Source organism: Notamacropus eugenii, chromosome 3 (assembly GCF_028372415.1).
Source record: "Notamacropus eugenii isolate mMacEug1 chromosome 3, mMacEug1.pri_v2, whole genome shotgun sequence".
NCBI lineage: Eukaryota > Metazoa > Chordata > Mammalia > Diprotodontia > Macropodidae > Notamacropus > Notamacropus eugenii.
In genome coordinates this window covers 94,260,760-94,283,227 of record NC_092874.1, presented here as the reverse complement: position 1 = coordinate 94,283,227, position 22,468 = coordinate 94,260,760, and the positions used below count along the sequence as shown (strand labels likewise).

The window sequence follows — 22,468 nt, the reverse complement described above, 5'->3', positions numbered from 1 at the left end:
CAAAGTCTTTATTTCCAGGAAAAAAATATTTTGCAGATGACTCATAATCGCTTTCTAGATCCCCTTCCCCATGTCATCCACAAAGATTCCACTTCCTACATCCTCACCAAGTCATCATGTTTCTCTCACACCTATTCAACACATATTTTTTCACCCCTTTTCTTTGCAGGATGTTATAGGACATACAAAGAAGTATCATGATGCTCTATCTGCATGGTACTTATTATCTGAAGAGACCCTATACACACACACACACACACACACACACACACACATACACACACACACACACACTCACACACATGAAAGTTAAATAATGATGAGTTTGATAGTAATACTAGACAATAAATGAAGAGTTATTTTAGGTGCTAAATGTGTTAGTACTAAGTGATTGCTACAGGCAATAAATGCTGTATAGTTCAGGGCAGACAGACAATCTTATGTCCTGAGTGACCAGAGATGGCTTCACGTGGGAGGTGTGACCTGTACTGGGCCTTCAAACATGGGTAGAATTGCACAGGTGAAAAGGAGTAGGGAAGGACCTATAGATGGAGTGCAAGCATGGGAATGAGGTGAAAGAATACAAAGGGTGTTCTGTAAACAGTGAGCAAGTTGGCCATACCAAAAGCATAATGTAGGGGAGTGGTTAGAGTCAGATTGTGGGTGGTCCTGAATGCCAATCTATCTCAAGCTCCCTGATTTCAAGGAATGTTTTCCCTCACTCAAAGAGAACTTTCAGAGGACAGAGGAAATAGTATAGATCAACAAAAAGAACCCCAGAGTCCCCAGTTTGGGTTGACTTGTTTTTATCCTTTGTTTCTAGTTCCTAGCATGGTGCCTGACAGAGTAGACCCTTAATAAATGTGTGCTGAATGAATGAATGATCCTAATTCCACCTTTATATATCTTTGTGCCCTCGGGTAAATCAAAAGCTCTCTGTATCTCAGTTCTTAGTTTTCTTATCTATAATAATGAGGAGATTCAGTGAGGTTAGGGGTTCTTAATTTTCTTTGTGTCATGGAACTCTTTGGCAGTCTGGGGAAGTCCATGGAACCTTTTTCAGAGTTATGTTTTTAGACATAAAACAAAATATATAGAAATTACAAAGGAAACCATTTATGTTAAAATGCACTTATTAAAATACATATATTGTAGAAAGACTAAATACATGTACTCCAGGTTAAAAAACCATAAATTAGATGATCTTTTTTGGTTTATTCCAGCTTTTAAGATTTTCCCATTCAAATCCTGCATTTTCTAGACACCTTGCTTTTGCTCACACTGCTTCTGACACTTCCTCTCATTCCTCCAGTGTCCATCTGTTGAAATCCCACTTATCCTTCAAGGTACCCATCAAATGTCATCCCCCTCAGATATGTCTCCTAATATTATCAGTAGGAATTGATCTTCCCTTTTCATAATTTTTGTGCCCTGTGTTACAGTTGGGTTTGGTTTTTTGTTTTTTGTTTTGTTTTTTTTTTAGTGAATGCATTATATTTCCCTGTCTGGGTTACAAGATACACAAGGACAGGAAATTGAGTGACTTGCACAATGTCATAAAGGTAGACATTGGTAGGACTAGAAGAATTCAGGTGTCCTCTAAATTCCTATGGGGAAAGTATTGCAGCTAAAATTATTCCCTTCTTCTAGATGAAGAAACCGAGAAAGATTAAGTGACTTGTTTGAGTTCACTTAGATGACAAAACCAGGACCAAAACCTAGGTCTCCTGGATCCTGACTCCCATCACATGTTGGAGAATATGATTACATTTAGAGTTGAGGAAGATGGTTAACATCTGACCTCTTTACTTGTTAGATGGTTAACATCTGACCTCCATTAATCAATACTCTTCGGGTTCCAACAATAGACATAAGCAAAAGTGCCCTTTTAATTGTCCCTTTAACATTTATCATGAACCTCAGTTCAAATCTGGGCCTTTGCTTTTCTGGTACTCTTCTTAAAAGACCATGCTATTCTCATTTAACTTTCCCATCTGCTACTTTCATCTACTCATAATCAATTAACTTGTATCTCTTGTACATGTCTTTTTAAGCTAGAGTTCTTCCCATGAATTTCCTGTTCACCCACATCAGTGTCTTTGGGAACTCTCCCTCTTATTTACTCATCAGAAGAAATTCTGCTTGCATGCCTCAGACCCTCATATTGTTCGCTCTTGGAGTCTCAGGCCATAGGATCATACCTATTCCACCTCTGGACTCTCTGAAATTCACTCTCTTAAAATTGGCAATATTGTCAGTACAGGAAGGAAGCATGTCAGGGTGTGGAGGTGGAAGAGAATGAAGGTGGTTATGCCTATTACTGTTTCTGATTATACTGGCTGAGCTCATTGCCCCCATTTTCTTAAGATAGACTCCTACTTTGAATCTCCATGCTACCTCAGCAGAAGCCCCTCTCTACATGGTAAGTCCAAGGAGAAAGGGTCTAAGAAACTCATTCTCACTAAGGTCTTAATAGTTGGTAACAAAGATATCCTTTCAAAGGAATAATGCTGTAATGGTGGAAATACAGGAATCTGAGATAAATATAGGGGATGTATTTGGGGGCAAGGAGCCTTTTCTTATAACTCTCAAATCATAACATGTAAAAAGTCACCTATTCTACCTGTAAGTAAGGGCATTTCTACTCAAATCAATGCCTGGACTTATGGTAGAAGGTTAGAGCAGAAAGGTATCTTAGAAATAAATGTAGTCTAAGACCCTTTATTTTATAAATGGGAAGTTGAGGCCCAGAGAATGGAAGTAAATTGTCCAATGTCACAAAGTGAGTTGCTGGCAAACCCAGGACTAGAACTCAGGTCTCTTACTCTCCATTTTAAACATGTACCTCTCCTGAATATTAGGTATTTTTCATAGACCAGAAAATCAGTTTCTAAAAGCAAACTGAAAACATACACATATACATATATATGATGCACACAAACATACACAAGTCAGGGATATGTGTGTGTGTGTGTGTGTGTGTGTGTGTGTGTGTGTGTGTGTGTGTGTGTGTAAAAGTGTTAAATCAACTCTCAAAGGCCTGGTCAGATGTTCAGTCCTTGAGCCAAGATAACTGAGCTTTTCTGAAATGTTGTTGCTAACAACAGAAATGCTGCCTTAGGAAACAACAGTGACTGAATGGGAAAGGTTAGACTGGTGCTTGTGAGCCTTTTAGGGTAATTTTTTTTCTTTTATTCTGTTTGGCATTGCATAATGTTGCGGGGAAAAAAACAATTCTAGCACATTCAATCCCCTTTAACTATTTCAAATAAAACTTTTTTTCCTCAATAAAACTTGAGGCAAAATCAACTTCTTTCCCTCCCTTCCCACCATCCTATCCTATGACCCTAGTCCAAAGCCATTCAGTGGATATTGGGCACCTATGTAGGAGACTCTGAATTTAGAGCCAGAAGGAAAGTAAAACCAAAGCCCTATCTTCAGGAAGTCTGTAGCTTAGTCATGGAGATAAGACAGGAGATAAGAAGGTCAAACAAAGCAAAATAAAATACATAAGGTAGTATGTGATAAGAGGCCATAGTTATACAGGAGTTTGAAGAGGATAGAGGAGAAGATAGAGGTGGATGGGAATGGTCCAGGAAGACCTCAAGGAAGAGACATTTGATTTGGAACCCAGATTCTCTTAAAACTAGAACTGCCAATTTAAAAAAAAATGTTTTATTTATGCTCTTAAAAATAAAAAAACAACCAATGACTATCCATCCCTTCGCCCAACAGAAACGTTCCTTCTAGGAAAAAAAGACAGTTAAAACAAACCAACATATTGGTCATGTAATAATGAATGTATGCCCTGTTTTGCACCCATTTTCCACCACCTCCCTATCAAGAAGTTGGAGGTTCATTTTATCATTCATCAAATATCAGATTGTTGATCAGAGTTCTGAAGTCTTTCAATGCTTTTTTTTACACCACTGTAATCATTGTACAAGTAATTCTCTTGATTCTACCTTTATACAAGTCTTCTCAAGGTTCTCTATATTTTTCATATTCATCCTTTCATCATAGTACAATAATGAATTTCCTATTCATCATAGCACAGTAATATCCCATTATATTCATATACTACAATGTATGTGCCTATCTTTCTAAAACCCTATCTAGACAGGACAAAGTATACTATGTCAACAGTAACCCAAGAAGGCCCTGTTCAAAGGGAGGCCTATTTCTTTATCTGCAAAGAATGCTATTTCTTTTTTCTTTTAATGGTTCATTTTAAGAACAGGGCTATAAAGCCTTTGAGGGGGAACAATGCCTTTTGATTCTCTAAATCCTATGGCCAAGACAAGTTAATAGTTTCAGTGAATCAAAAGAAACTGCTCTTGGCTGCTTCAGAGGGTGCCAAATGAATGGTTCCAGACACTAGGGAGTCATAAGCCAGTGACCAAATGGGACCAAATTGTGCTTTGTCTGAAAAAGGAGGAGGAAGGAATAAAAAGAAGGGCAGATGAGGGGAGATGGTAGAGAAAGAAGAAAAAAAGAACGGAGGACAGGAGAGAGAAACAAGAAGAGAGGAGAGCAGAGAAAAGGGAGAAGGGAGAAGAAAGAACAGAGAAGAAAGCAGAGATCAGAGTGGATGGAAAAGGGGAAAAAAAGAGAGCAGAAAGGAGGGAAGGAAAAGAGAGGAACGGGGACAGAACAAAGAAGAGAACCCCAGCTGGGCTTCTAAGTAGACAGCACCCTGGCACAAAGAGTATTAGATGTGACATCTGGAGACCAGTTCTCTATAGTCTTAGATATGCTGCCAGACAGTTGGACAACCTTGGGCAAGTCGCTTTCTCAGCCTCAGTTTGCTTGTCAAGCTCTAAATTCTTATGATCTAGTTCTAGGTTGTTTTTTGATCTTGGGTCCCAAATGGACCCAAGTCATCGGAGGACACTGAGGAGAGAAGAAAAAAGGGAGACTGCTTGACTCTGATCATATATCTCAACAGAAGCTCTTTGAACAGTTATTTTCCCCTTTCAGTATTTCTCTAACTTCACTGCTACAAACCACAATTTTTATCAACTCTGTGTGTGTGTGTGTGTGTGTGTGTGTGTGTGTGTGTGTGTGAGAGAGAGAGAGAGAGAGAGAGAGAGAGAGAGAGAGAGAGAGAGAGAGAGAGAGAGAGAATGAGAATGGCAGAGAGGGGAAATGGAGGTGGTCACTGACTGTCTTTGAGACAATATGGCCTTAGGGTAGGTCTTGCTCCCAAGGGATGGAGGAAGAAGACTGAAAAAGCACAAAGAAACCTGATTGAGGTGAAGAGAAGGGAATGGGAATCCTCGGGTTACTTCTTGGAAGAAGGAAGGCATTTGGAGCAAAACTAAATGATGTTCAGCTCCTGATGAAGACCTGCTCTCCTGCTCATGGGGGTTAAATCAGGCAAATTCTCTCAAGATCATTCAAGTCATAGGATTGTAGGGCTGCAAGAGAACTTGGAGCTCATCTGGTCTAAAATCTTTTTGACCCTGAACAGGATACCAGTATGCTTCTATGTAATCCCAGTACTTAAAGGGGAATTTAAATATGTAGGCACCATTTCTTTTAAAAAAAAAAAAAAAAAAAGGAAAAATTCTCCTGAATTCAATCAACACCTCCAAAAAGAAAAAAAACATTCCCTTTTACAAAGTTGAGTAGAATAACCACTAATCTCTATTACATGGAACTTTTTAAAAAATATATATCATAATCACAACAAGTTACTTTCAGAGCTGTCCTCTTTGCCTTGGTTTACCTTTGAATTTCTTTCTGTTCCCTTCTAAACATTTTAAGATACTTCAGTAACTCTCTTTTATTTCTTCTTTTCCCCTCCCCCCACAAATAAAATGGAAAAGATATAATTCTTTTAACAAATAAGTATTGCCAAGCAAAACATACCCACATATTTGCTATGGCCAAAAATTTGTATTCATCCTTCATTTTTTTTCCAAGAGGACCATGACATCAGAGAAATGATGACATGACTTGCGCTTGACTTTGTTTTGAGTGAGGGAGGGCTGTGCAAGGTCATCAGCCTCACTTTCTTCTCCTGAGCCATCTGGGTCCAGTGACCAGATACTCATGGCCAAAAATATGTCTTATTCATCACCTTGGGTCTATCACTTCTCTGTTAGGTGAGTGGCATGCTTTATTCCTCCACTTTAAACCTCCCCCATCCATTAAAATTCTGAACTAAAATGAGAATTTCCATATACACAATAAAATATAAGAGAAGTTTTCTCATGAAATTGTGAATCTCTATTGTGTATATCTTGTTTTTCTTTTAAGTATATAAGTTCAGTGTATTGTGTTCAAAGTTATCCTGCCTATGTGTGATTCCTTCTGGCCTCCCTTCTATTCTCTTTTGTTTTTTTCAAAAACATGTTTCAATGACCTTCCTTTCTCTTCTTTATCTTTAAGCAACTCCATCCTTAATTCCCCTCTTCCTCACTCACCTTGCCAAACTGAGATGCTGAGGTTGGGATGAAGGATGGGCCCAGAACTAGCTTCTGTCTGTCATCTTTCTCTCACACACACAAAAAAAGTCCCTTGCCCTATTCCTCATTTGGCCAGGAGGATGAGGAGTATTTCTTTTTTTGGAAGAGGCTTTAACACTCTCAACAACATGACTCTGGGTCAGCTTTCTAGTCCAATCTATTACAGATGAGGAAGTTGAGACATAGAAGTGATTTTACCAAGTTATACAGACAGTAATCAGAAGCCAACTGCCAATCACTAGTCTTTCCAATCTGCCCTCTTATCAACCATTGTCTTAGCTCTGACATACTGTATACATGACATTCTATATATCCCTAGATGAGGGTTGGTGAGTAGGAAGGAAAGAACCTGAAAAATGTTTTCTTGTTTGGTATCTAGAAGGAGAAATATATATTATGTAATGTATACATATATTACGCAATTGTATTGCACAATAAGTATATGTAAATATATATATGTGTGTATATATATATGTATATATATCCTATTGTCCATTATGTACTCTCCTTCCTATACAGCCTGATTCCTGACTCACAATCAGCAGAATATGTCCTTTGAGCTATTTTTCTAGGAGTGGGATGAATTAGCACTGAGTCATCCACACTAGCTCAGTCTCCCTTGTGACCAGAGGCATACAATCTGCAAAGTGGCTGGCTAGAGTGAGGCTATAGTTTGTGCTATGGAATATAACCAGTCCATACCAGAGAGGATTAAACCTCCTGCCCTTGTCCTCATCAATCAGTCAACAGATGAAAATGAGTCTCTTATTACTTTCTAGTCACATGCTGTTCCAGATTTGAAATGGTATCTTGACCATTTCACCTTATTCACCAAACTTCAACGTCAATGACTTATGGTTGCTGCCAGAAAATGAATTCATTCTGAGAGCCTGAGCATTCTTCTCTATAAAATGAGGAGGTTGGAGGAGATAATTTCCAAAGCTGTTACCCACCACTGACATTCCATGAGCCTCTCTCTCTCTGTCTCTGTCTCTCTCCCCAGGCTTGTGACCCAGGTAAGGTATGACTTTGGTCCTCTAATCAGCCATTTCATGAAGCCCTTCCTACAACGTGAGCACTGATACAGCCATTCCTTTAAGGTCCAATTCAAGCCCCATCTCCTCTGCAAAATCTTCCTCTCTGGTTGCTTATTGTCTAACTCTGTCTCACTTCTCTGTGACTCAGTCCAAGTCATCTCTTTGTGTCTGAGAGGGAAACTAGCTTCTAACTAATTTCCCTGTCTTCATGCCTATAGCCTTATTGTTGGTACCACACAATTTACCATTTAATTACATACTGTCTTGTAGTGTTCTCTAATAATTTCATGGGTATCTGGTTTGTCTTCTCCAGTGGCTTATATACTTGAAGATAGGGTCCATGCCTTCTTACACTTTTTTTCTGTACAGTGATTAATACAGTGATGAGCATACAGAAGGTACTCAATTAAGACTTGCTTAATTGATTAATTTCCTCCTTCCCAGGAGCATTTTCAGTAGTGAAGGAGATATTTTTGGCTGGAGGAGCACTTCAGATCTCATGATGGAGTTGGTTACCTTCTCCTCCTAGGCTTAAAGTCAGCCCCAATTGGGAGAACCCAAACCTAAAAACAACTTGAAGAGCTTCAGCTTATTTTGCATGATTCTTCTTGGATTTTTTGTCCCAGCCCAAGTGGCCGACTTTTCCCAAACTCACCATTCCATCTTCTGCTTCCATTTCTTTGCCTAGGCTGTTCCCCATGTTTAGAATTTATTCCCCTTTCTCACCTCCACCTCCTAAAATCCCTAGCTTCCTTCAAATCTCAGGACAGGTAGCCCTTCGTCTAGGAAGCCTTTCCTATTCACAAGTTTGTGCCATTTCTCTCCTTAAAATTTCTTCCCTTAAATCATCCTCTAGGCTTATCTCTTTATTTGTTAAATTCTCCCAGTAGCCCATAGACTCCTTGAGGGCAGGGCCTGTATTTGGCTTTGGCTTTAAATACCCAGTACCTAGCACAATGCTTTGAACCTAGGAGTTGCTTTAAAAATTGTTAGTAGGATTGGATTCAAGTGGGAAAATGTTAATGGAGTAGCCTGAATGAAGAATTCTAATCCCTTAAGGCAGCTTGTTGCCCAAACTTTAATAACCTCTAGGAGCAGCCAATCAATGTTCTTACCTCTTAACAATGATATCAAGATGATACCTGGAACTAACCTGCATAGGCTGATGTTGTTTTCTTTTACTTCTGTAGGGACATGCTGCCTCAGTATGGTGGTGCTAATCTATATGGTATGAACTTGTATACTATCCAGGACAAGGATTATTTTAAAAAAATTTTAAACTTTGAATCCCCAGCACCTAGGACAGTGACATATACTTGGCGGATGCTTCAGTAGTTCAACTGAATAAGGCCAAGGTCAAAAGTCTAATCATGAAATCAAATACTAATCAGATCTTATAACACTGTATACAAACTTAGACAGGGCTTGGCTCATGCCTGAATTTAGTCACCAGGAATTGGACAAGGAAGGGTAGCCAGTTCAGTGAAAACTCATTTCCATTACTGGAAAAGCATCACCTTTAAAGCATGTGGTTCAGTGGTGGGACAGCCTGCATATGTTCATGAACGAAGGATGTTTCTTAGCATTGTGACCTACTAGATGGGCCCTAGTGAAATTCCTGATCAATTAATTACATTCCAAAGAGTTTGAGTTTGAGTTGGAACATAAAAAAGTTTGAATTTGGTTTGTTGGGATGTTTGCTGAGGAAAACACAGTTCAGAACAGCAACTAATTAGATAGCTCCCCTAGCTATTTCCATTGCTGATTGAATACCTTTCCACCCCCCTATGTAAGGGGTTTTCTGTTCCAAAAGTCTTCTCCCTAGGTCCATACTGGCCACCCTTCTCCTGTGTTATCCAGCACAATCCATTCATTCTCAGGACCCTGGAAACAGAATGTTAGGCCATAGGGTCATAAGATTTAGAAGCTGGAGGGACCTTAGAGAAAATAATAATAGCTATATTATTTATATAGTGCTCTAAGTTTTGCAAAGCACTGTCCATATTAATATATGCTGTTCCTCACAAACACCCTGGGAGATAAGTAGTGGTGGTGTTACTGATGTTTTTATTTTTACTGTTATCTCACGTTACAGAGGAAGTTTTGACACAGTGATTTTCACACTGGTATTTCCCTTCTTTTATGTCTCTCTACCCTGGATGATATGGTATTTGGGGTTGTTTTTTATGGTTGTTGTTGTTTGTTTGTTTTATTTTTAGACAGTAGTAACCAAGGCAAATCAGTGATGAAGGTAATCCGGGTTAACAGAAATAAACCAGATATCCATACTCAACAAGGGATGACTGATTTAGGATTCACACACTAAACCACAGAAAACAATGGGATCAGAAATTTAAACTTGGAAGGGATCTTAAAGGTCTTCCAGTCTAATTGTTTCATTTTTATAAATGAGGAAAATTCTATAAAAATTAAGTGACTTGCTTAAGGTCACACAGGTAGTTAAATGACTGAACTGATACTAGAAACCATATCCTTTGATCCCAAATCCAATTCTATTGCCTCCTGCAAGTACTCTAAGGAGACAGTGTGGTATACTGAGGGGTACAATGAAGAGATGGTAAGTTTGGGACTGGCCTATTAGTCACCTGAGTTTATCTTTATAATCCTAGCCTCCCCTTTGGGCATATTTTCATCATCATCATCCCATTCAATATTTGAAAAGTACCAGTTAATAATAGGGGGCATTTACAGATTGCTTTAAGGTTAGTAAAGCACTTTACATATATTAACACATTTAATCCTTACAACACAACCCTGTGAGGTAGTGCTATATAAGGTTGTTAGTATATATTCAAGACAGGATTTGAAGTCAAGACTTCCTGATTCTAAATCCAGCACTTTATCCATTTTGCCACCTAGAGGTCTCATTACACAAGGTGCTAGATTCCATACCTTAGAGGAAACAAAGACAAGCAGGATGTAGCCCCTGCTGCCCTCAGAGAGCTTACAATTTAGTTAAGAAAACAAGAAAAACTAAGTTAAATAACAATTTAAGGTGCCAATTGTTTAGATGTACCTCTATATGGATATATTCTGACTATTTCCCATCACTCCCCCCTTCCCCAAAAAAAGAATATAAGCTTCCTGAGAAGAGAAATGATCTCAATTTTGTCATTTTATCCCCAATGCCTAGCACAATGACTGGCACACAGTCTTTAATAAATACTTATTGATTGATTAATTAAAGACGGTGCTATAGAAAGTCAATAGATTAGGGAAGGTTTCTAGGATTAGGTAGGACTTGACAGAATGGGTAATATTTAACATGACTGAATGGGAGGAACTGTGGGAAATGTTATAAAAGCAAGGCAGGAAACATGCATGGGGATGTTTAAGGAATATTAATTGATCAATTTGGCTGGAGTAGGGGATATGGGTTCAGGATACTGGCTTACTAGATTTTAGGTTGTTCTGTTTTGAGTCTAGAAATGTAGCATTAGTATAAGTATCTTAGATATTACAGTCCAGTGGGGAATGCACACTTGCCCCTAAGTAGAATAATGAAAAGCTGTGCCTATTTAACTGTGAAATTTTTATAATCCATTATCCATTAATATTTTACCTTTTTTTGAATACTCAAGAGGCTTCCATGAATTTGGTAAGCTTCAGTATTCTGCTTTTGATTATATGAGTTAATTATATGAACAGTTCTATAGTCATATCAATATATCTGATTTCTGAACTTTGTCCTCCCTCTATGTGTTGCCCAGATCTCTGTACTGTATCTCCCTTCCTTTCATTCTGTATCCTTAAGGTTGTGTGGGGATATATGTGTGTGTGTGTGTGTGTGTATGTATACATATGTGTATGTACACATACATATGTAATGTGTATGTATACATATACACATACATATGTTGTGTTTAAATATGTGGTGTGTGTGTGTGTGTGTATATATGTAGGTGCGTATACTTGCTTTATTCATTCTATTAAAAGATTCCTACTGTCCAGAACTGTTTTGTCAGTCTCACTGAATCTGTTCCATTCAGCCTCATGCTAATCAGTAAATCAGTAAAAAGAAATATATTTGTTTCCATGATATAAGCCAAAGGCTGGTGGCTGTTTCTTTAACAAGGGTAATGGGATAAAATGTTGAAATTAGGTAAGGGGCAGATTGTGAAGGCTCATATGCTCTCAGATTTAGGGCTAAAGGAGATCACAAATTCAATCCCCCATGTTTTGCTGATAAGAAAACTGAAGCACAGAGAGGTTTAAAGGACTCGCTCAAGATTGCACAGGCTGTAGACGTCAGAGGCAAGATTCCAACATAGGTCTTCATACTAGCCTCCTGATCTTTCTCTTTTACCATACCACCTCTCCCATCTCATTTAGTATCCACTATTCAAGTTCTCCCTATCCTGGATCACTGCCTTGTCATGTAGAGGGCTTGCATAGCTCGATGAAACCATGGGCTATGGAGACAGCAACGAAAAAGCATCCCAACAAGAAACAAGAGCAAGAAAACAAAATGAGGCGTCACAAATAGCTGAAGAAAGGAGGAAAGCCAAAGGTAACACCTCTGAAGTACAGCAGGATCAAGAACAGAGGTCACCAAAGACAAAGGGAGAGATATACCCAACTGAATGCAGAATTCCAGAGAATGACAAGGAGAGATAAGAAGATTTTCTTAAATGAGCAACGCAAAGAAATAGAAGAAAACAATAGAATGGGTAAAACAAGAAACCTCTTCAAGAAAATTAGAGATATTAAGAGAATGTTTCATGCAAAAATGGGGATGATCAAAGACAAAAATGGTAGGGATTGAACAGAAGTAGAAGAGATCAAAAAGAGGAGGCAAGAAGAAAGAGAAGAACTTTGCAAGAAAGAACTTAACATCACCTCTAACCACTATGGTTTGGGTTACTGATCTAGAGCCATACATCCTGGAGGATGGAGTCAGGTGGGCTAGTGGAGGTGACAAAATTCTAGCTGAGCTATTTCGGATCCTTAAAGGTGATGCTATTAAACTGCTACACTTAAAATGCCAGCAAATTTGGAAAACTCAGTGGTGGCCACTGGATTGGAAAAGATCAGTTTACATCTCAATCCTAAAAAAAGGACAATGCTAAAGATTATTCAAATTACTGAACAAATGTGCTCACACACCAGCAAGGTTATGCTTAAGATTCTGCAAGCTAGGCTTCAGCAAATTGTGAAGTGAGAATTACCAGGAGCGCAGGCTGAGAGGCAAAGAAACTAGAGACCAAATTGCCAACGTTCTAGGGATTATGGAGAAAGAAAGAAAGTTCCAGAAAACTGTCTACTTCTGCTTCATTGTCTACATGAAAGCTTTTGACTTTGTAGATCACAACAATATGTGGCAACTCCTCAAAGAGATCAGTGCACCAGGTCATCTTACTTGTCTTCTGAGGAACCTGTATGAAGTTAAGAAGCAATAGTTATCACCGAACCTGGATCAACTGATTGATTTAAGATTGGGGAAGAAGTATGACAAAGCTATATATTGTCACCTTAAATGCAGAGCACATCATGTGAAATACAAGGCTGGATGAATCAAAAGGTGGAATTATGGTTGCTGTGAGAAATATCAACAGTCTCAGAAATGCAGATGATACCACTCTAATGGCAGAAAGTGAAAAAGAATTAAGAAGCCTTTTGATGAGATGAAAGAAGAGAATGTAAAAATTGGTTTGAAACTTAACATTAAAAAAAAAAAAAAGCTAATACCATGGCCACTGGTTCCATAATTTTCTGGCAAATAGAGGGAGAAGAAAGGGAAGCACTGTTAGATTTTATATTCTTGGGATCAAAGATCCCTGCAGACGGTGACTACAGCTATGAAATTTAAACATGTTTAAAAGAAAGAAATGAAAAGACACTTGCTCCTTACAAGGAAAGCTATGGCAAATTTGGAAAGCATACTAAAAAGGAGAGATGTCACCTTGCCGACAAAGGTCCATCTAGTCAAAGCTATGGTTTTTGCTAGTAGTAATCTATGGCTATGAGAGGACTATAAGGAAAGCTGAGTGCTGTGGAATCAACACTTTCAAGTTGTGGTGCTGGAGAAAACTTCTGGGAGTCCCTTGGACTGCAAGGAAATAAATCAGTTGATACTTCCCCCCTGCACTTAATTGTATTTTATTTTTTCCATGTAAAGATAGTTTTCAACAATCACTTTTATAAGATTTTGAGTTCCAAATTTTTTCTCCCTCCCTCTTTTCCCAAGATGGCAAGCAACGTGATATAGGTGATATGTGTACAATCATCAAATCAGTTAATACTTAAAGGAATTAATTCAGACTATTCATTGGAAGGTCAAATACTGAAACTGAAGCTTAAATATTTTGGTCACCTAATGAGGACTCATTGGAAAAGAGCCTCATATTGGGAAGACTGAAAGCCAAAGGAGAAAGGGATTGCAGAGGATGAGATGAATACTGGGAGCAATGAACATGAGCTTGGACAGATTTTGAGATAGTGGAGGATTAGAAGGTCCTGGTGTGCTATGGTCCATGGGGTCATGAAGAATCAGAAAATACTGAATGACTGAATAACAACAACACTCAAGTTCTTTCTTCTTTCTTAAAATTTGCCCTCAGAAAAGGATCCGATAAGCTCATATACTGAAGTATTAATTTTAAAGTTATTCCTCCCAAGAAGAGTAATTAACAGGGACCAAGATCTTAAGTTATTTGTTAGATGTGGGAAATGGATCTGTGATCCTTTGGTATAATGATCTCTAACTGGAATTTCAGGCCTCAGGCAGTGGGGATGGGAGGTAGGAAAGGCCTTCCTCAGCTTTGTTCTTAGGTCAGCACCTGGAGTTCTGCATAATTTCAGGCCAGTAAAGCAGACTTCTGTTCCCTCTAGAAGGACTGTTTATGGCAAAGTATTTAAGATTCTTGCCAGATTAATGCTGTCTGTTAAAAACAAGCAGTATTGTTATTAAAATCAAATTGTGTTTGGGGGTAAACTCAGGATTTAGGCATGCAGAGATGGGAACAAGGGAGGGAGTGTCAGATGGCCAGCCCACCCTATTATTGCAGATACTTTATTGAGAGAAGCCTCTGGGCAGCTCCTGAATATGGCAGAGGCATACTCACTGTCTTGGGAACCAGAAGACCTAGCTCTCCTTGTTGTGCCACTGCATTGCAGCATGACACACGCAACTTCCCATGGACTGCTCCCTAATCGATACAATGAGAAATTTGGGGATCTTTGAGGCCCTTTGTAGGTCTGACACCCACAAGAACAACTGATTTGCCAACTCCTCAGCTCCGTGGGCTATAACCAACACGGCCTAGAGACTTCCCTCTCTTGTCTGTAGCTTCTCTCACTCTCCAGTTGTTTATTCCACTGCTTCCCAGCCCAGTCCTGAAACATTAGTACCTCACAACAGCACTTAGCCCTGTCAAGAGACTGTTTGTTCCTTCATCCCCACCAGTTGTCTACCAACCTCATTTTTAGTTTTTAATAGTTGCTGAGACCAGCTCCCAAAACAGAGCCTGAAGTCAAATGAGTGCCAGAGGAAATACATCCAAATAAGGTAGGAAATCACTAGCTAACTGAGCGTGGATAGAGACCGAAGGTGGCTTCTGAATGAAAAGTATTACCAGGCCTCTACACTGTGTCCTGGGAACTTCTCAGGTGTGTCTTGGGCTGAAAAAATGAGAAATATGGTTCTGTAGTATGGATTTGGGACAGATGCTGGGACATGATTTTAGAAGACAAGTCATAGGAGTTCCATTTGTAGAATAAGGTTACTGTTATGTTAGGTTTTGTAATAGATAGAGTCCTAGACTTGGAGTCAGGAAGTCCTGAGTTTGAATCCTGCCTCCAACATTTATTAGTTGTGTGACCCTGAGCAATTCACTTGACTTCAGTCTCACTTTCCTCATCTGTAAAGTGAGGATAGTAATATCACCTACCTTACAGGGTTATTAGGAGGATGAAATGAGATAACATATGTAAAGTGCTTCGTAAACCTTAAAGTGCTATAAACCTGTTAGTTACTATGCAAGTGGAATCGGAAGGAGGTGGAAAAGAAACTCCAGAGATGATACTAAGGGGTAAAACCCTAACATTAACTAGTGGACCAGTTGGAGCCTCCATCTCCCTCATTGTGACAATGAGATTGTCATGCCGCTCATCCCCTGCCCCAGGATGTCCCCTTTATGCAATGCCTGGCCACGGTGATCTGTTATGGGAACACAGGCCCTTGGCTCTGTTGACTCAACACACCACCTGGTATCTCCACCCTTGTCAGGCACCCTGAGCATGTAGTGCTTGGTGAGACTGAATGGAACCTGTCCATGTGTGAAGAGGGAAGGGGGATGGGGGGGAGGGAGGAAGTCAGAGGGGACCCTCCCAACTGGGATTGAGGCCAGGCCACTGTTTCTGTCATCGTCCCTGGGGCTGGTTTCTATGGTGCTGTTCTGGGCATCTCAGCTATTCTCATTCATATCATGCAGAAAGTGAGTTCCGAGAATTATCTGTCCATAGTGATTAATTTGTAAAATTATCTGCAATGGGGAGAGGAAGGAAAGGGGGGAAGCCATGGGACAACTGGGAAGCTACAGATGGAAGGGAGTCAAGCGTCTTTGCACAGGAACATCTGCCTTCTCCTTTTAAAGATAATCTGAGTTCTCATAAATCTATGGCAGAAGTGAATGATCCAAGGCCCTAACCTCCCCCCTCCTCTGTCTCCATGAATAACAGCAAACTCTTCTAGCCAGATGAGTATCCACTTTTGAAGATTATCAAAGAAGGTGATTTCTGACTGTCAGGTCCCAGTGTTTACAAGTGGCCTACAGATGCACTCACCAACCAATACACAATGACAGTAATAGTTAAGCAGTAGTAGGTCATTCTAGCTGCCTTTCTCTCTCCACATCCTTCCCTTCATCTTCCCTGATGCCTGGACTTCTTTTAACTGGAGGGGGAGAGGGAGAGGTAGGGAGCAAAGCCTTTGATTCCACAACGAGAATAAAAGGTTTAACACGTACATTCCCTGGTTGGGAGAGGAAGCCTATATAGTCTCATTTACAATAAAGCGTAGGTGGCTGATATAAGACCCTTTTCAGAGAGCAGATTTTGATAGTGACGAAGGGGGAAAATCGCAGAAAGAGGAGGCTAGGAACTTCAAACCTTATTGACTCCACATGTTGTCCCTGAGAATGGTCCCCCTACATAAGCAGGGGGAAGAGAGTGAAATAACGAGGAAGTTGGGAGACAGGTGAGAAATCCCCATAGTTCAACCTAGCTAAAGTCAATTCTATTTGCCCTGTTATAGTTACTGACCTTCCATCTAGTCTTCCAGAATGAATGAAAAGAATATTCTGGGAGATCCTTCCCTAAGTCCCTTCAAGAATCCACGTTTATTCAACAAATAAACATTTGTTAAGGGCCTACTGTCCATAAAGCACTGTGTCAGGTATTGAAGGGAAGTACAGTCAGGTCAGCTATCACACTCCTCTTGAAAAGGTGAATGTGTTCCAGGACAACTTAGGGAATAATTTGAGCCTCAGTTTGCTCATGCTGTTTCTTCCTGGAGAAAGCAGAAATTGCATGGTTCAGAAGCTGCAACCTTTCTGATGCCTACTGCCACAGGCAAACTTCAAGTCGTTGTCAAGGTAAAGTGTCCTATTTACTGTATGTGTCCTGGTGCAGGAGGAGGTGTGGGCAGAGAAGACCAGGTGTGCCCCATCACCCCCTCCACCTTCCATCTTAGCCTGTTTGCCCAACTTCCATGAAACTTTGCCAGCCTGGCCCTGCAGGAACTCAACAAAGGCTGAGCAACAGCTGGAGGCCATGGATGCACTACTGTTTACTTTAATACTTCGGTATTTCTTAACCATTTAATATGCATAAATATGTGCTACTGTTTTTCTTAGGTCCTTATCTTTTTTTCTCTGTCCCAGATGAAGCTTGTGAGTGTAGTTCCCTTAAGCCCATTTCACATCAAAGCCCTGGGGGTTTCTTGTACAGTTCTGCATATCAAGGTGTTTTGGGGAAACAAAAATGTGGAATTATAGCCAACGGACTGTAGGGAGAATAAGATACTATCCCTGCCCTCTAGGTGCTTATCATGAAGTAAGAGAGATAAAATGCATCTCTCTCTCTCTCTCTCTCTCTCTCTCTCTCTCTCTCTCTCTCTCTCTCTCTCTCTCTCTCTCTCTCTCTCTATATATATATATATATATAAATGTACATGACCCCTAGTTACTTGAGCTTGGAATCTTCACTCAGCTGTCTGTCAGTTCTTACATAAGGCCTTTCCTGCCTCCCTTCCTTCCAAAATACCTTGCATTTATATTGAATATGTTTTATATATACTTATACGCACATACTTTCTTCTTTGGCACAATATAAGCTCCTTGAGGATAGGGACTATTAGATTTTTTTTTTGTATTTTTGTCCCTAGTTCCTGATAAATAACGGTTGCTCAATGGTCCCCTTAATAGTAGGGAGGGTAAAGGGTTTGAAAGAAATTCTTTCAAAAGGGAGATAATGTCTGATGCTTAATAAATGCTTATTAACTGGTTGGTGATTGATTATGGGGCATATATATATATGTATATATATATATATACATATGCCATATATAGCAGCAAAAGTTCAGTGTCATCTATGTGCCTCAAACAATGTTATCAGAGTTCAGACAAAGGAGAAATCATTTCTGTCGGGGCTGACCAGGGGAGGTTCATGGAAACAGTGACGTATGAACTCCATCTGGAAGAACAGGCAGGATTTCTACAGGCAGGACACAGGTGTGGGGCTCAGGTAAGCACTCTGGCAGCAAAGGTTTCTCCCTTCACCCTCATGGTCTCAGAGATGTAAAAAGAACCACAAATGGAGGGATCCAATCTCATCTGATACCCTTGACGAATGAATGAACAGAGCTGCCTTTGCTGAGGAGGGGGACAGGAAGAACACAAGATGACTTGGCACCGAGAGCCTTCCAAGCCCTGCCACCTGGTAGAATCATCACATGTGCTTCTGTTCCCTGAGGCAGCAGCTGCCTGCCTAGTCAAGGACTTCCTCAGGATGGAGGGTGGGGAGTGGGGGGGAGAGGAGGGGAGGAAGTGTAGCACCCCAGGCTAAAGGGAGAGCTGAGGGAAATTCTGCCGAGGGGAGGCTGGACTGGGAGCCATTTATGCCAGCCCCAAGCAGTACAGTTGGGCCTTCAGATAGGTGGGCCCCTCAGGTGAGTCACTTCATGTCTCTGGGTTTGAATTTCCTCGTCTATAACACAGTGTGTGTGTGTGGGGGGGGGGGGGGGGGGGGGGGCAAGGAGAGAGGTTAGCACTAGACCATTCCAAAGGATTGATCCCAGTTTTAACATTCCATGGAAATATATGGCCTCCATAGGATGGCTTCAATGAGCCTCAACCCTGAAATCTCCTTCAGGACAGGAGCTGCTATAAATATATGCTTTTGATTTTAAGTACACACATATGCATGCACATATGTGAAGCTATCTCTATAGACTGATACGCACAATGTGTATGTGGAAATGTTTACATATAGATGAGCATGTCTTTGTGCGTGGATTTGAAGTCCTTTCGTAATGATCATATTATAGTAGCCCTAAGAAAGGCTGTTGAGTTCAGGTGGTATTGGTAGGAATGCCACCCCTGCATTGATTTTAGATTTAGTTTTATGCATCATTAAATAGGGCACCTTTCTGAGTTCAAATCTGGCCTCAGACACTTACTAGCTGTGTGACCCTGGGCAAGTCACTTACCTTCTGTTTGCCTCAGTTCCCTCATCTGTAAAAGGAGCTGGAGAAGGAAACGGCAAACCACTACAGTATCTTTGTCAAGAAAACCCCAAATGGGGTCACAGAGCATTGGACATGACTGAAATGATATCATTACATGTTTCTGAGCTTTTTCTCCTAGCTGCCAGTTATATAAAGTGCTATATAAATGATGGTTGTTGTTGCTATGACTACTAGATGAGCTGTGAGCTACGATTCTATGACCCTATGATCCTAACTAAATTCAGAAAGGCAGCTATGACATGATGGCCACATGTTGGTGAAGACTGCGGTGCAGCAAACTCTCTTAAGAGCATCTATTAATTTGTGGAAGGGTTGCAGTCTGTGCTGTGGAGGGAGTGCCACCAAACTGATGAGGTCACAGAACCTTAAAGTATTAAAGTAGAAGACCTGGCCTCACATTCTGGTTGATAAACTTTGAACCTAGGCCTTCTTAATGTTGAGGCTGACTCTCTATCCACTATACTACATTGCCTCTTATGTATATGAAGAAAGAGCTTTCAAAAATATAAAGAATTATGCAACTTACCCCAAATCTACCACCTTTCCCTAAATTTAAACCTCCTTTAAACTTTCCCTATTTCTGTTAAACAAAGTGCCATCCTTTCGATTTCCAATAAACCTCAGTAATCCACAACTATTCACTCTCATCCCCTTCAATATCTAATCAGTTGTCAAGTTTTATTTATTCTGCTGCCACCATTTAGCCCCTTCTGACACTCTGCATGTCAGTCAAACAGCCTGCCAGTTGTTTCTTAAACTGGGCATTCCATTTCTTGCTTTGTGCCTAGAGTGCACTCCTTCACTTCCTCAGCTTCCCAATTCATAACTATGCCCAAAGGGCTACAAAACTGTGCATACCCTTTGATCCAGCAATACCACTACTAGGTCTGTATCCAAAGAGATCATAAAAAAGAGGAAAGGACCTACATGTACAAAAATATTTATTGCAGCTCTTTTTGTGGTGGCAAAGAATTGGAAACTGAGGCAATGTCCATCAATTGGGGAATGGCTGAATACATTGTGGTATATGAATGTGATGGAATACTATTGTTCTAGAAGAAATGATGAGCAGGCAGATTTCAGAAAAACCTGGAAAGACTTATATGAACTGATTCAGAGTGAAGTGAGCAAAACCAGAACACTGCACAGTGACAGCAACATTGCGCAATGATCAGCTTTGATAGACTTAGCTCTTCTCAGCTACAATGATCTAAGACAATTCCAAAAGACTCTTGATGGAAAATATTATCCACCAATAGAGAAAAAACTATGGAGTGTGAATGTGGATTGGAACATACAATTTTCTCTCTCTCTCTTTTTTTTTTGGTTTTCTCTTTCTTGCGATTTTTCTCTTTTGTTCTGATTCTTCTTTCACAACATAACTAATGTAGAAATATGTTTGATATGATTGTACGTGTATAGCCAATATCAGATTGCGTGTTTTCTGAGGGAGGAAAAGATTTGGAACTCAGAATCTTATAAAAGTGAATGTTGAAAACTAAAAATAAATTTAAAAAAAGAATAAAATTTAAAAAAAATCCTTAGTTTTCTTCAAGGCTCAGTTTAGTCAGTCAATCAACAAACATTTGTTAAGTGCTTATTATCTATCAGGTACTAGGCCAAGCACTGGGGTTAAAAAGGAAGGTAAAAATGTTAGCCTTGCTCTCAACGAGCTCACATGTTAGTGGGGGAGACAACACACAAATATCTATATGAGTGCAAGAGAAATATAGAGTTGTGGCCCAGGAATGTGATGGAATATTATCATGATTTCAAAGACACATGGACTTATATGAACTAATGAGAAGTGAAGCAGAATCAGAGGAATAATTTATACATAAAACAGTATTAAAATAACAAACAATTTTGAAGATTTTAAAAAAACTAATGAAAATGAAATGAATGGAACCAAGAGACCAATTTCTACAATAACAGCATTATAAAGACAAACAACTTTGAAATCTGTAAGAACTATGATCAAAAGAATGAATACCTATGATTCCAGAGAACTGATGATAAGATGTACTATCCACCTCTTGAGAAAGAGGTGATAAATTTGGGGTACAAAATGAAATACTGATATTTCTGTATACAGCCAACGAGGGGAAAAAAAGCTTTTTTTGCTTGACTGTGAATATGTGTTATAAGGAACTTGTTTTTTTCTCTTTTTTTTCCCCAATGGAGTGAGGTTTGTTTGGAAGAGAAAATAGATTTTTGTTAATTAGAAAATACAATTAAAAAGACAGGGGTGCCACAGAGGTGGAATGTTGTACTTTTAATAACCACCACCACAACCAGTATTTACATAGTGCCTATGTGCCAGGCACTGTGCTAAGTGTTTTACAAGTATTCTCTCACTTGATTTTTACAACAACCTTGGAAAGTGAGAGTTATTATTATCCTCACTTTACAGTTGAGGAAACTGAGGCAAGCAAAAGTTAAGTCATTTGCCCAAGGTCACTCAACCAACAAGTATCTATCTGGGTCACAATTTGATCTCGGGTCTTCCCGATTCCAGGACCAGAACTCCATTCACTGTGCCACTTAGCTGCCTGTCAGATGAGGTCACTATATTATTAATTCATGTGGTTAATCTATCAATGTAATGTAAAAACAAAACTGTCAATACTAAAAATTAATGACAAGGGATGATCCAGCCTGGACTTGAAAACCTCTATTGAGGAGGACCCTATTAGCTCTGAGACACCCCAGTAAACATTTTCTTTTGTGTTCCCGGTGCCTAGCCCAGGGTTTTGCCATAGTAGACACTTAATAACTGCTGAATCAAACTGAATTTTGGGTTGCTTTAATTGTTAGACGTGAGTCACATTAGGCCTTAACTTAAAAAACAGGAGATTCTCTCAGTTACTCTTGGTACTATTATCAGTGGTCTGAAGACCCTTCAAAATAATCTTCTGGAGAGTAGTGTTGGGGTGAGCCCCTGCAGGGTCCTATTTATACTTAAGTGGCTCTGAGCCAACCCAACCTCATTTGTGGCCATAAGATATGTAATCTTTATTCACAGACGAATACACAGGTTTCTTATGCCTACACCTAGATGATTCCCTTTCCAAGGGTTTTCAGAGCTTGCACTGGATGATTGGATCAAGTCACCTATGGAAAATGGTTTATTCCCAATCCAAACCAAGATTTAAGCATTTTTTTTTTTAAAAAAAAATCTACTTTTCTCT

At 39.7% G+C, this 22,468-nt stretch overlaps 1 protein-coding gene across 7 annotated transcripts in view; it reads right to left on the bottom strand.

The window, feature by feature from the left end:
- PRKAG2 (protein kinase AMP-activated non-catalytic subunit gamma 2) overlaps positions 1 to 22,468 on the bottom strand; it is a 452,122-nt gene that overhangs the window by 123,429 nt on the left and 306,225 nt on the right. The gene's annotated exons all lie outside the window — the stretch shown is intronic.